This window comes from Bos indicus, chromosome 29 (assembly GCF_029378745.1).
Source record: "Bos indicus isolate NIAB-ARS_2022 breed Sahiwal x Tharparkar chromosome 29, NIAB-ARS_B.indTharparkar_mat_pri_1.0, whole genome shotgun sequence".
Taxonomy (NCBI): domain Eukaryota; kingdom Metazoa; phylum Chordata; class Mammalia; order Artiodactyla; family Bovidae; genus Bos; species Bos indicus.
In genome coordinates, this window is record NC_091788.1 from 31,121,851 (window position 1) to 31,134,650 (window position 12,800).

The following is a 12,800-nucleotide window of genomic DNA, read 5'->3' on the forward strand; positions in this document are numbered from 1 at the left end:
GATGACAGAGTTAAAATTCTTATCGTTTGATTTGATTCTTATGATTCTTGATTCTTATTACCTTGGGTTTAACTCTCAGACCATGAACATAAGGATGGAGACTCCAGAGGAAAAAAAAAATATATTGAATTCATTAGAAGTCCAGTATATACTTGTTTCTGACTTCCCAGGTGGTGCCAATGGTATAGAACCCATCTGCCAATGCAAGAAATGTAAGAGATGTGGGTTCAGTCCCTGGGTCAGGAAGATCCCCTGGAGGAGGAAATGGCAACTCACTCCAGTATTCTTGCCTGGAGAATCCCATGGACAGAGAAGCCTGGCAGGATATGGTCCATAGGATCGCAAAGAGTCAGACACGACTGAAACGATTTAGCAAGCACGCATACAATTATTTACACAGTTTTGGTGTTTGTAGGGAATTTAGTATTTACTCCAGCCTCATAAAGCTACTGGTGAAGAAACTGAGTGTTCAAGTGTCTGCCTAGCTCAAGGTCATCTGATCAGGTGGGACTCAGATATCTCAGCCTAGTGCTCTTGATTCCTGTCTCCCTGGGCTTGTGATTTTTGCAAGAAATGGAGACTTGATGGGCATATTTGGTTATTTGGATTGTGCGTGCTTCCCCGATAGCACAGTTGGTAAAGAATCCACCTGCAATGCCAGAGACCCCAGTTTGATTCCTGGGTTGGGAAGATCCCCTGGAGAAGGCAAAGGCTACCCATTCCAGTATTCTGGCCTGGAGAAGTCCATGGAGTTGCAAAGAGTCAGACTGAGTGACTTTCACTTTTGATGCAGACAATCCCTTGATGTGTACCGTGTGCGCTAGACTCTAATGACCACAGTGTTTAGAAGACATGGGCCCTGCCTCCTGGCGGCTAGAAGGTGAGTGGCCCCAGGGCTCACTCATGGGCCTCCTCTGCTCTCTAAAGCAGGGATTCTGAGCCAGGACCTTTTGTGCAACCACCAGAGGACATTTAAAAGAATGCATCCCCAACCACTGAATGCGAATCTCTGTGGGGAATCAGAGGCATGTGTATTTTGTGCACCCTCCACAGGAGGACTCTAGGAGGCCCACAGCTCAGAGTCCCAGCTCTACCACTGCCTGAGGATCGATGGGGATGGTCAGAGAAACGCATGCAGCCTGGCCAGTGGGAGGGAGGTGGCAAGAGTGAGTTTCTGTGGTCGTCTGGAGGAAGTCTCCAGGACAGAAGAAGACTGGTGTTACTCTCTTTCCTAATCTCACCTGGGAGATGACTTGCTTGATGTCCGCATGGAGGGGTGTGAAACTAGAATGTCTATATAAAATAGGATCCGTTCTGTCTGGTCCTGTCTTAGCCCTCAGGGCTTCCAGGAATAATAACACGGAATGATCGGTCACATTACACTTAGATCTCTCCCCAACCATGCACCGTAATGCTCTGATTCATGTCAAAGGCAAAACCCAAGAATCCTCCCTTTTTCTCTGTTTTGTGTTCCAGACCTAACATTGAAAGATAAGTCTGAGTTGGACGGAGCCAGTAGTTCTCACTCAGAGACGGTCAGCATGAGTCAAAGGCTGCAGTTTCTAACCTCTAGGATGAAAGGCTCTCCCATGGAGGAAAGTGAATTTTTCCCCTAGTTTGCTTCTTATCTGGTTCACAGGTCAGCACTCTGCTGTTAGGAGACTCCAGTGAAGCTTCTGACCAAGTGGAATGGGGCGGGCTTCTCTCCTGGAAGCCTGATCACGCTGTGGTCAGGCTCCCACCCGCAGGAACCAGGAGGAGAGGATGCCAAAGGGAGCGGGGCAGACAAGCTTGGCTCACAGCCACTGAGGTGCATCCTCAGAGGGGCTACCTGCCATCTGTGCTGTCAGTGCCGGGATCAGGGTGGCTGCAGAAGTGAGGGGGAAGAGGGAAACAGAAAGGGACTGCGGTGGAAGGAAGCTGGGGAAGTACCTCAAAACAGAGATTGTTTCTAGCCAAGAATCAGCAATCTGTCCTGTCTTGGTGAGTGAGGGTCTCTGGATCTACTAGGAATAGAGGGCACACAGGCTCTGGTGTGGACCGGGTATGTTTGGTGTGATCTGGACTGTCCTAGCTGGGTTTCCCCTGGAGGAAATGACAGTAAGAAAACAACCACAGTCTCATTTTCAGGGCCAGGTATTTTCCTATGGAGTCTATGTGGGTCGCATTTGACTGCCAGGTATACACTTGCCAGGTATCGGCTTGTTTCAAATTCAGTTGAAATGCTTTCTATGGGACGTTCACTCACCGTGGTGCCCCAGTCCCGGTTTCCTATTCTGCTACCCACCCACTACCCCGCCCCCCACACACTGAGTCTGACTTTTATATTATTGCCCTTTATCATGGGCTCTGCTGCCATCTGATCTCTCTGAGCCCTCTGCCATATTTGTGAGCCCACACAGTGACTGTTGGGGGAGGCGTTGTTAGTAACCCTCCTTCTACAGGAGGAGAAGCTGAGACTGATAGACCCCTGACTTGGCTGACGTTTCCAGGATGTTCAGTGTCAGGTGCCCGATGTAAACCTTGGACTAGCAGACTGAACAGCATTTACTTTCAGCCCCATGCAATACAAACTCTGGGACTTCCTGCCCACCCACCCCACCGCACCCCACCCCAATGTCCCACTTTCTTTCCCCTGACCCTCTTCTATACACATGCACACACAGAGAGACACAGGCTGTGTTAGCATCCTTGGGCCTGGAAGTACCCTAGTACATCTCGCTTCCTCCTCCTTAGGCCCAAAGAAACTCAGAAACTAAGGGGAAGATTTGCATCTCTCTAGTAATTAGTGAAGGGCTTCCCTGGTTGCTCAGTGGTAAAGAATCCATCTTCAAATGTAGGAGACACAAGAGACGCAGGTTTGATCTCTGGGTCAGGAAGATCCCCTGGAGAAGGGAATGGAACCCACTCCAGTAGTCTTCCTGGGAAATCCCATGGACAGAGGAGCCTGGGGGGCTACAGTCCATGGGGTCGCAAACAGTTAGACACGACTGAGCATGCATGCAAGGGGGTGGGAGTAATTTGTGATGTCGAGCATCTTTTTATATGCCTGTTGACCATTTTTATATTGTCTTTGGAGAAATATCCATTCAATTTCTTGGCCTCCTTTTAAATTGAGTTATTTGCATTTTTGCTATTGCATTGTAGGAATTCCTCCACTTTCAAGAAACAGAGTAGAGTGGTGGTTGCTGGGGGTCGGTGGGAAGAGATGGAGGTGCTGTTGAACGAGTAGAAAGTTTTAGTCATGGGAGATGAATACATTTTAGAGACTTACCATGCAACATTGTGCCTGGAGTTAACAATGAAATATGTTCTTAAAAATGTGTTAAGAGGGAGACCATAAGTATTTTACCATAATAATAATAATAAAGAAGGAGAAGAAGAGAGTAAGAGGGGAGCAGATGGGCCTGAGAGGAAGATGATGGAATTTGCACCCTGTTTCTCAGAATCTTCAGATAGGCAAAAAAAAACCTAGATTTGTTCGAATTGGAATCTATATACCCTCTACCCTTCTCCACCTTATTATCATAGATTAAACCAGTGCGGGTGTTTAAGAAAATGTGTCCTGAAAGAAATAAAAGCTGCAAGTGCAGAAAGTTTAACAATAGCTAGATTTGGCATTGAGCTCTTGCAATACTGGTGTGAATATGCACACATTTTGGGGATGCTGTTAATGATTTCAAGATTCCCCCTCAGCTTTAAAATTTGCATTCATGTCCTCTTGGGAGTTCAGTTCACTGGGACCTGTGGCCACCTACACAGGTCATCCAGCAGCAGGTAACGGGCAGTCCTGGCTGATGGAAATTGTGGCTTTGCCCTCTACTGTGCAAAAAGCTGCTGGGCCCAGATTACTTTCTGCACAAGTGTAAACCATGAGCTTGTCATCCTGACCCTTCAGGCTAACGTAGCTGAGAGGTCTGACCTTCCTTATCACTCATGCCAAGTGTTTTCTGTGATGAAAAAAGAATGTGTGTTTACTTCCCTTGGCGAATCATTCTTCTCCCGTACTGAAGGCCAGGGGTTACCTTCTGGATGGTAGTGAAGTGTGGGAAGGCTAAACAGCCACCGGATGAGGCCTGCTGGGGTCCCGGGTCAGATCCAGAAGAGGGCGTCACCCCCTCTTGTTGTCCTTAAGGATGGATTCATCTTGAGGGGCTCATGCACAGTAGCATTAGATAAAACATCATTTCACAGCCGAGTCCCAGGCTCAGGGCAGATTGTCTGTTCATGTCAGGGACAAATTGTACATTCACACTGCCCCTGGTTTTCTCCTGCTCTGACCTGGGTGTTGGACCACGCCTCCCGCCTCCTTGTTTGACAGTTCTTACAGGTGAGAGTGAAAGCAGAAATCGTTGCTGTTGTTTCATTGCTAGGTTGTGTCTGACTCTTTTGCGACCCCACGGACTGTAGCTCGTTCGGTTCCTCTGTCCATAGAATTCTCAAGGCAAGAATGCTGGAGTGGGTTGCCATTTCCTTCTCCAGGGGATCTTCACCACCAGGACTCAAGTCTGCATCACTCGCATTGTCAGGCGAATTCTTTACCAATGAGCCACTGAGGAAGCCTGGAAGTAGCAAGAGGCCCCTCAGATACCCGAGGAGGAGATAAGGTGGCTTTCCTGGTGTTCCAGCGTCTTCCTGCCTCCCCCAGGCGTGTCTCATGACTCCTTTGGGGAACAGGGCCCAGCCGAGGGGCTCAGCCAGGGTGTGGACTGTAGGCACGTGAAAGGATGGCATTTTCTCGACAGGATGTGAGAGGAGAGACCAGGGACCAGAAACAGTTTGGCACCAAGGAGCTGACCTGAAGATGGAGTGGATGTGGAAGGAAGTCCAGTCAAGAATAAAGATGGGTGTTCATCTGGGAACCGGAAGCAGAAGTGAGTTGTGATTAGACAGAGGGGTGCTTGCGCAGCAGATAATGGATGAATGAGAGCCTGCGGAGCCTAGATTGAGATCTAATGGTGGCACAGTTCTGCCTTGGCTCCCATTAGCGTAACGTGGCTCTCACTCCTTCCCTTACGAAGCCCCCTCCCTCAGCTCCAGCCACACAGACACCTTTCAACCTTACAGCTTCTCACCCCCAGCCCTGCCAGTTCTTTGCATCCTCTCTTCTCTCTTCCTGGCATTCTAAACCCAACCTCATGACTTGGCTACTCACCGTCTTCATTTCAGCCACTGGGCTAACTGTCACTTCCTCTAGAAGCTTCTCTGACCACCATCCCCTCCTCAGTTTTAGTCAGATGTGTCCTCCCTGTGCCCTGATAACTCCTATACATTGTCAGGTCTCTCTTTTTTAAAAAAATTTATTTTATTGCACAAAGATTGATACGCAGTGTTATGTTAATTTCTGCTGTATGTTGAAGCGTTATATATCTGTATACATTCAGTTATACATCTAATACATTCTTTTCCATTATGGTTTATCATAGGATATTGAATAGCTTGTCAGGCCTCTTTACAACTGTTTTATTAATTTTTACTGGAGTCAGGAAGATTCCCCTGGAGAAGGAATGGCAACCCACCTCAGTGTTCTTGCCCGGGGAAATCCCATGGACAGAGGAGCCTGGTGAGCTACAGTCCATGGGGTTGAAAAAAGTAGGGCCTGACTGAGTGACTAGCACTTATACATGGTATCAAAAAGTGTTTATTCACTGTTATTCTCTGGCAGTAGACTGTAAGGAACAGGAAAGCAAGAGGCCATGTCTGTATTAATTCTAGCCCCTCCAGTACCGAGACTAGTCCTGCTGCTGCTGCTGCTAAGTCGTGTCAGTCGTGTCTGACTCTGTGCGACCCCATAGACGGCAGCCCACCAGGCTCCCCCATCCCAGGGATTCTCCAGGCAAGAACACTGGAGTGGGTTGCCATTTCCTCCTCCAATGCATGAAAAAGAAAAGTGAAAGTGAAGACGCTCAGTCGTGTCTGACTCTCAACGACCCCATGGACTGCAGCCCACGAGGGTCCTCCGTCCATGGGATTCTCCAGGCAAAAGAGTACTGGAGTGGGGTGCCACCAGTAAATTGCAAACACATTTTTATGTCTTTTGCTGAGGCACTTTCTTTCCCCTGCCCCAGGGAGCATGCCAAACATGGTTTTGGACAAGATAGATCAACTTTATCACTATCCATGATCCCTCTATTGTCCGAAGGAGTTAGTCTTGTCTCCTCCGCAATCCAGAAGACCCTTGAGGACAGAAGCTGTGTGTTCTGTTCATCTCTCTCTCTCTCCCTCCAGAGCTACTTCCTTCTGCAAAGTCCGGCAGAGCGCTGAATTTACACTAGATGCTCAGTAAAAAGTGGTAATTGATTGCAGTGCTTGACTATTAGAAAGAAGGTATTACCTCTGCTTTAAGGGATAAAACAATTTGCTTCAAACTTGTCTGAGTGTTTGGAATCAGACAAGAGTCCTCTTTAAAACAGGAAAATAGGACTTTAATAGGTCTTATTAGAAAATAAAGAGGGTCTCGCTCTCTTTCTTTCCTACAGAAGATGAAGCAGGCGTTTTGTTCGGTTGGAAATGCTGTCTGGAGCAAACAACCCTCGGGACTTGAGTGGGATGATTTGGCCACTGGAGGGCCCTTACATTTTTCCATGGAATGCAATTGAAACCTATTCAGAGTGACTAAGTAATTAATGCCACGTTTACCAAGTGTGCTCCCCAGTTCCTCTCACAACTTTTTGAAAATGCAGAATTTCAAGAAGAGCAGACTTAATTTACTGCGTGTTTTGCTTCTTCAACAAAAACATGAGATGAATAATTTCCCCACATCATGGCTTTACATTTCCCCATAAATAGGGCATCTGTTAACATGGATTATTATGTATGCAATGCTAAAGTGATTAGGCTCAAACGCTCACCCCCAAAGCTAACTTTTTAAAAGGAATGACTCATGAAAAAATGAAAATGAGAATCAGGGGAGAAAAAGATACTAAGGGATAAGCCTGAGAGGGTGAGAAGTTAGGAAGAAGTGTGAAATTTTGGGGTCAGAGGATGAATACCAATTGTTTAGCAGCGTTTATCATGAGCCTGCTACGTGTTAAGCACTGAGGAAACTAGTAGGCATACAAATAGCAGCTAATAACAGTAACAGTAGCAGCCTAGCTCAGTAAAGGTCAGGATTCTGACTTGTTGACAACTGATCCTAGAACCCTAGATCAGAGCCTGACCTGTAGTAGGTATGCAATAATATTAACTCTACAGGGAATTTTTTTTAAATTTACTTTTAATTGAAATAGTTGCTTTACAGTATTGCATTGGTTTCTACCAAACATCAACATGAATCAGCCATAGGTTTACCCATGTCCCCTTCCACTTGAACATCCCTCCCACCTCACTTGCCATCCCACCCCTCTAGGTTGTAACTAAGCCCTGGTTTGAGTTTACAGGGAATGTTTTTTACTTAATTAATTTTTTGTTGTGCTGAGTCCTTGTTGCTATGTGACCTAATCTCTAGTTGCAGTGAACCAGTTTCTCATCGTGGAGGCTTCTCCTGTTGCAGAGCACAGGCTGTAGGGTGCATGGGCACAGGAGTTGTGGTTCGTGGGCTCTAGACCTCAGGCTCAGTAGCTGTAGGGCTTGAGCTTACTTGCTCCACAGCATGTGGGATCTTCCCGGACCAGGGAGCAAACCCTGCGTTAGGTGGATTCTTTGAAATGAAGCCACCAAGGAAGCCCTACAGGAAATATTTAATGAACATCTCATATATGCCTTGGATTGTTTTAAGAACTTTACATATGTTGTAATTTTTAATCCTTATGATAATATAAGATCAGTAGTAGCACGCCCCTAATTTTGCAGATGAGGAAACTGAAGCCAAGTGGGATTAAGTTGCCTGAGGTCACTAGAGATGGAACAAAAATCCAAATCTGTCTGACATCAAGTCTGATATAAACATGTGCCTCCAATCATTAAACTATGCTCTGGAAAGATGATATTTCTGCAATCTGGGTGTTCACACCTAGTGCTGGAAATGAATGTGCAAGTGAGTAGCCAAAATATAAGTAATACTACTGGAGAAAGACACTTCTATTGTCTGCCTAGAACTTCTGGAAAAGCTTCACATAGGAGTTATCATTTGATCTGGTTCATAAGAGGATGTGAGTAGAGACATAGTTAACCTCCAAGGTGATATAGGCTTTAGTTGTCATGGTAATTTGGGATGATCTGTTATGAGACAAACACTTACCTTGTTTTTGCTGCTGAGGTGGGGCTTCCTAGGTGGCGGTAGTGACAAAGAACCTGCTTGCCAATGCAGGAGACGTAGGGGATGCTGGTTCGATCCGTGGGTCGGAAAGATCCCCTGGAGGAGTAAATGACATTCTTCAGTATTCTTGCCTGGAGAATCCCATGGACAGAAGAGCCTGGCGGGCTACAGTCCTCGGGGTTGCAGAGTCAGATACAACGGAAGCGACTTAGCATAGCATCAGTTCAGTTCAGTCACTCAGTTGTGTCCGACTCTTTGCAACTCCACAGACTGCAACATGCCGGGCTTCCCTGTCCATCACCAGCTCCCAGAGCTTGCTCAAGCTCATGTCCATTGAATTGGTGATGCCATTCAACCTTCTCATCCTCTGATGTCCCCTTTTCCTCCTGCCTTCTATCTTTCCCAACATCGGGATCGTTTCTGATGAGTCAGTTCTTCGCATCAGGTGGCCAAAATACTGGAGCTTCAGCTTCAGCATCAGTTCTTCCAATGAATAGCATAACATAGCATGTGATAAGAAGGCTTCTTTCAAAGTGTCATAAAGAGAAGCTATGGATACTTTTAACTTTTTTGAAGTACAGTATACATATTGCATGGTGCATATGTAGCAAGGAGTACAGTAAATGAATCTTTAGAAACTGACCATAGAACAAGAAACACAACCATACCTGCATCCCAGAAACCTCTTCAACACCCTATATTAGTTTCCTAGGACGGCTGTTATAAATTTCCAAAACATGGCTGGCTTGAAACAACAGAAATTTATTGCCCCACAGTTCTGGAGGCCAGAAGTCTGAAATCAAGGTGTCAGCACGGTTGGTGTCTTCTGAGGCTCTGAGGCAGAATCCAGTCCGTGCCTCTCCTGCCTCTGGTGCAGGTCAGCTATCCCTGGTGTTGCTTGTGTAGAGGCCTCATTCCCACCTCTGTCTCCACCTTGACGTGGCCTTTCCTTTTGTGTGTCTTGAATCCCCCTCTCCTTTCTAAGGACACCATCCATTGGATTTAGGGCCACCCTAATCCAGGATGGGGCTTCCCAGGTTGTTTGGGAAGATCAAACACAGTGTGATCTTGTGTTGGGAAGCATCCCCTGGGAGAGTAAATGGCAACCCACTCCACTGTTCTTGCCTGGAGAATCCCATAGACAGAGGAGCCTGGTGGACTGCAGTCCATGAGGTCACAAAGAACTGGACACAACTGAAGTGACTAATACAAATGCACACAATCCAGAATGATCTCATCTTGTGATCCTTAGTTAAATCTCCAGAGACCCCATTTCCAAATAAGCTCACATTCACAAGTGTTGGGGTAAGGACGTGGGCATTCCTTTCTGGGATGCAGTTTAACTCCCTAGAGGTCTCTAGCCGCACCTTCCCCAAGGACAACACTATCAGCGCTGTCCTGGTTTTTAATAGCTTTCCCTTTTTGTTGTTTTTTATTTCACATAAAAGGAATCATAAAATTTGTACTGTTTGTACTTGGCTTTTTTTTCCTCAAATTTATATTTGTGAGATTCAGTCACATTATCGCCTATAGCTCTAGAAAACGTATTATCATGGGTGTATAGTATTTCCCTGTGTGAACATAGCATAGTTTATCCATTATACCATTACAGCTACTTAGGCAGTTTTCTTGGGTGCTATTCCAAATACCGCTGCTCTGACATCTTTGACCATTTTTTTAAGGTGAACTTATGCATGGATTTATATTGGGTGTGTATTCAGGAGAGAAATTGCTAGGTCATAGGGTATGTGATGATCAGCTTTTGGAGAACTGCCAAACAGTTTTCCAGGGATGAGAGGGATATAGACGGGGTAGAGGGATGAACCATAAATGGTGCCTACAGACCCTGGCAGATCCTGAATGTGTTGTGTGGGAGAAAGGGAGTTTGTCAGTGACGACTTCCTTATTTCCAAAATCTCTAGGATGCCGTGTCCAGGGCAGTGGTACTGGGGTGAACTCAGCTTACCATTTTCACACCTGCACTTGGGATGGGGTGTGTTTAGATTAGCATGTACGTTATCCTGCTGAATTGGTCAAAGGGTTTTGCCCTGGGACACTGCAAACATCTCATCACCAACGTGTGCATCTCTCAGCATTGGACAGAGAGCCCTGAGACCACCTGGAAATGTGCCCTCACTTCTGTATTTCTACACATAAGGGTGCAGAGGAAAGTGAGTCTAGACTCATTCAACCAGCCTTTGAGAATGCATTATAAAACAAAATCTCAGCACAGTGTTATTTTGATCACAAGCTCGTCAAGGGAATTAGGACAGTCTGGAGAAGGAACCACTTGATCTGACTATAGGGCTGGCAGGGAGAATGATGGTGGGGAACATTTCAACTGGGTTTTGACAGATGAGTAGGAGTTCTCAGCAGGAGAAAGAGCTAGGGAATTGAGGCTGGAGAGTGGACTTGATTGATGGTCAGAAAGGTAGAAGGTCATTCCCAGGAGAGCAAATAGCATATGCAAAGACACCAAGGAATGAAAAATAATAGCCCAAAGGTAAATATTGTGCTCTTCTGGTGTACCGAGTCCTGGGCTAACCATTGGACTGGATCTAGGCTGCCTCACTGAACTTTCTCTACAACCCATCAAAGTTGGTGCACTTATTATTGTCATTTTGCAGATGAAAACAACTGGAGCTGAAAGAAGTCAAGTTTTTCCATGCCAGGACACACAGCTAGAAACAGGGGAGGAGTTCTGACGCCAGAGCTTAGGGTTTGAATCACTGTGAGCTCCCTCACCTCTGAGAAAGAAGTTGGGCATGGTGTGGACACTAATGCAGGCAGCTTACATCTTGCTCACAGTGACATCATGGCAGGTGGACACTTCGTCCTCAGCCATGACTCTGGACAACAGACTGCATTGCAAAAAGCCCCTTCCAGTCCATGCCCAGAGAAATAGGAGTGTCATGTTAAGACTTTGAAAAATGCCGGTGACATTTGCCTGCCTGTGTTGGTTCTTGAGAATAAAAATGTCCTTCCCTGACCCCCTCATTTAACCCCTTCTCCTGGGCACAGCATCCCTCGATTTCGCCTCTGCTCTATTTTTTTTCCTCTTTGAAGATGCATCAGGTCTCAAGTTAAGCTTAATTCAACTGCTAGATGTATTATTCATTTCTATGCTTTAATGATGTGATAAGGTTTCTGGAAATAGGAAAAGGCTCATTAAACTGTCATCTGAATATAGATCACACCTAAATTCTAAGGAAGACAAAGTCTGCCAGTCGAGCATGCATTTGCCTTCTCAACACAGCTCTCTGCAAGCTGGGAAGGCAGGATGAAGCTTTTCGAAGACAAGATCCTCCAGATTACCATGTTTTCATGATTTATTCTGTAATTGATAACTCATAAACAGAACGAAGATTCAGAGAGACAGAAAATGAATACAGGCCAAATGAAGAAGGAATCGGGTTTTTTGATGGTGAGATGTGCATTTTGTCCGTGTCTGTGACCAGTGCTTGGTCAGACAGGCTCTGTTTGAGGCAGAGGACTATATGAGGATTTTAATTTGACTCACATGGCTTAGAACACTGTGTCACCCCTGGCCGCAGAAATCCGTTTGAGAATATAACCTGTCTGCAGCTTTCCCTCTCTGTGTGCCTTTAGGTTTGAGTAGATGCTAGAAAACACAAGAGTACAAAAGAATCCAGTGTCAGATGCTGTGAATTTCTCCCTCTCTCAATCTATAGGGCTTCAGAATGTAATGGGTTAACCTATGTTGAGGCTCGTTTTGTTCCAGACCCTGGTCTAAGCACTCAGCATACATTTCCTCATCTGATCCTCATCCAGTTCTATGAGACAGGTCAGCTTCACCCTGAGATGCAGATGAGAGAAGCCTATGCCTGGACTCCCTGCTTCAGTGGGTATATTTGGGCTCCCCTCCAGGTGCGTCCCTACCCTGAGGGTAAGAAGCTGCTCTTTGAGGACAAGAAGACGTACTTACCAGGCACCTGGGACCTTTTATTCCCTAAAGTCCCTGAGTTAAACTGAGGTTCTGAGCACTTGTACCTGGATCTGGCCCTGCTGTCAGGCTGTCTACAGTATCATCCTGGCCACCAATCCAGGATTGGCCTCTGTGTGCCTGATGGACACAGGGAGTGTTTCGTGTGGGCTGGGCCATCAGCAAACTTACTTCCATTTGACCTGCAGTGTGGATGGAGCCAGGGGTAGGAAGGGAGAGGGAGGAGGGTGCACCATGAGCAGAAGCCTGGGACACAGACTCGCCTACAGCCTCTTATTTCAGCAAGGACCTCCTGGGAGTCAGAGAATTCTGAACTCAGGCCTTGTGCTTCTGGGTCATTATAAATGTGCATTTGTCAAGGCAGGAGGATCAGACATGCTTTATTTAAAATTTTGTTAACTTAGTTTTTGTTTTAGTGTATTCTGCCACATGGTTTAGAAGCTGCCATTTGTACTTTTCCTCTGGGCCCTAAAAATGTTAGGGGTGGGCTCTACAGAGGAGGTGAACACCCATATTTTTTTTAATGGAAAATGAAGAGTTTAGGCACTTGCTGCTGCTGCTGCTAAGTCGCTTCAGTCATGTCTGACTCTGTGCGATCCCATAGACGGCAGCCCACCAGGCTCCCCTGTCCCTGCTAGT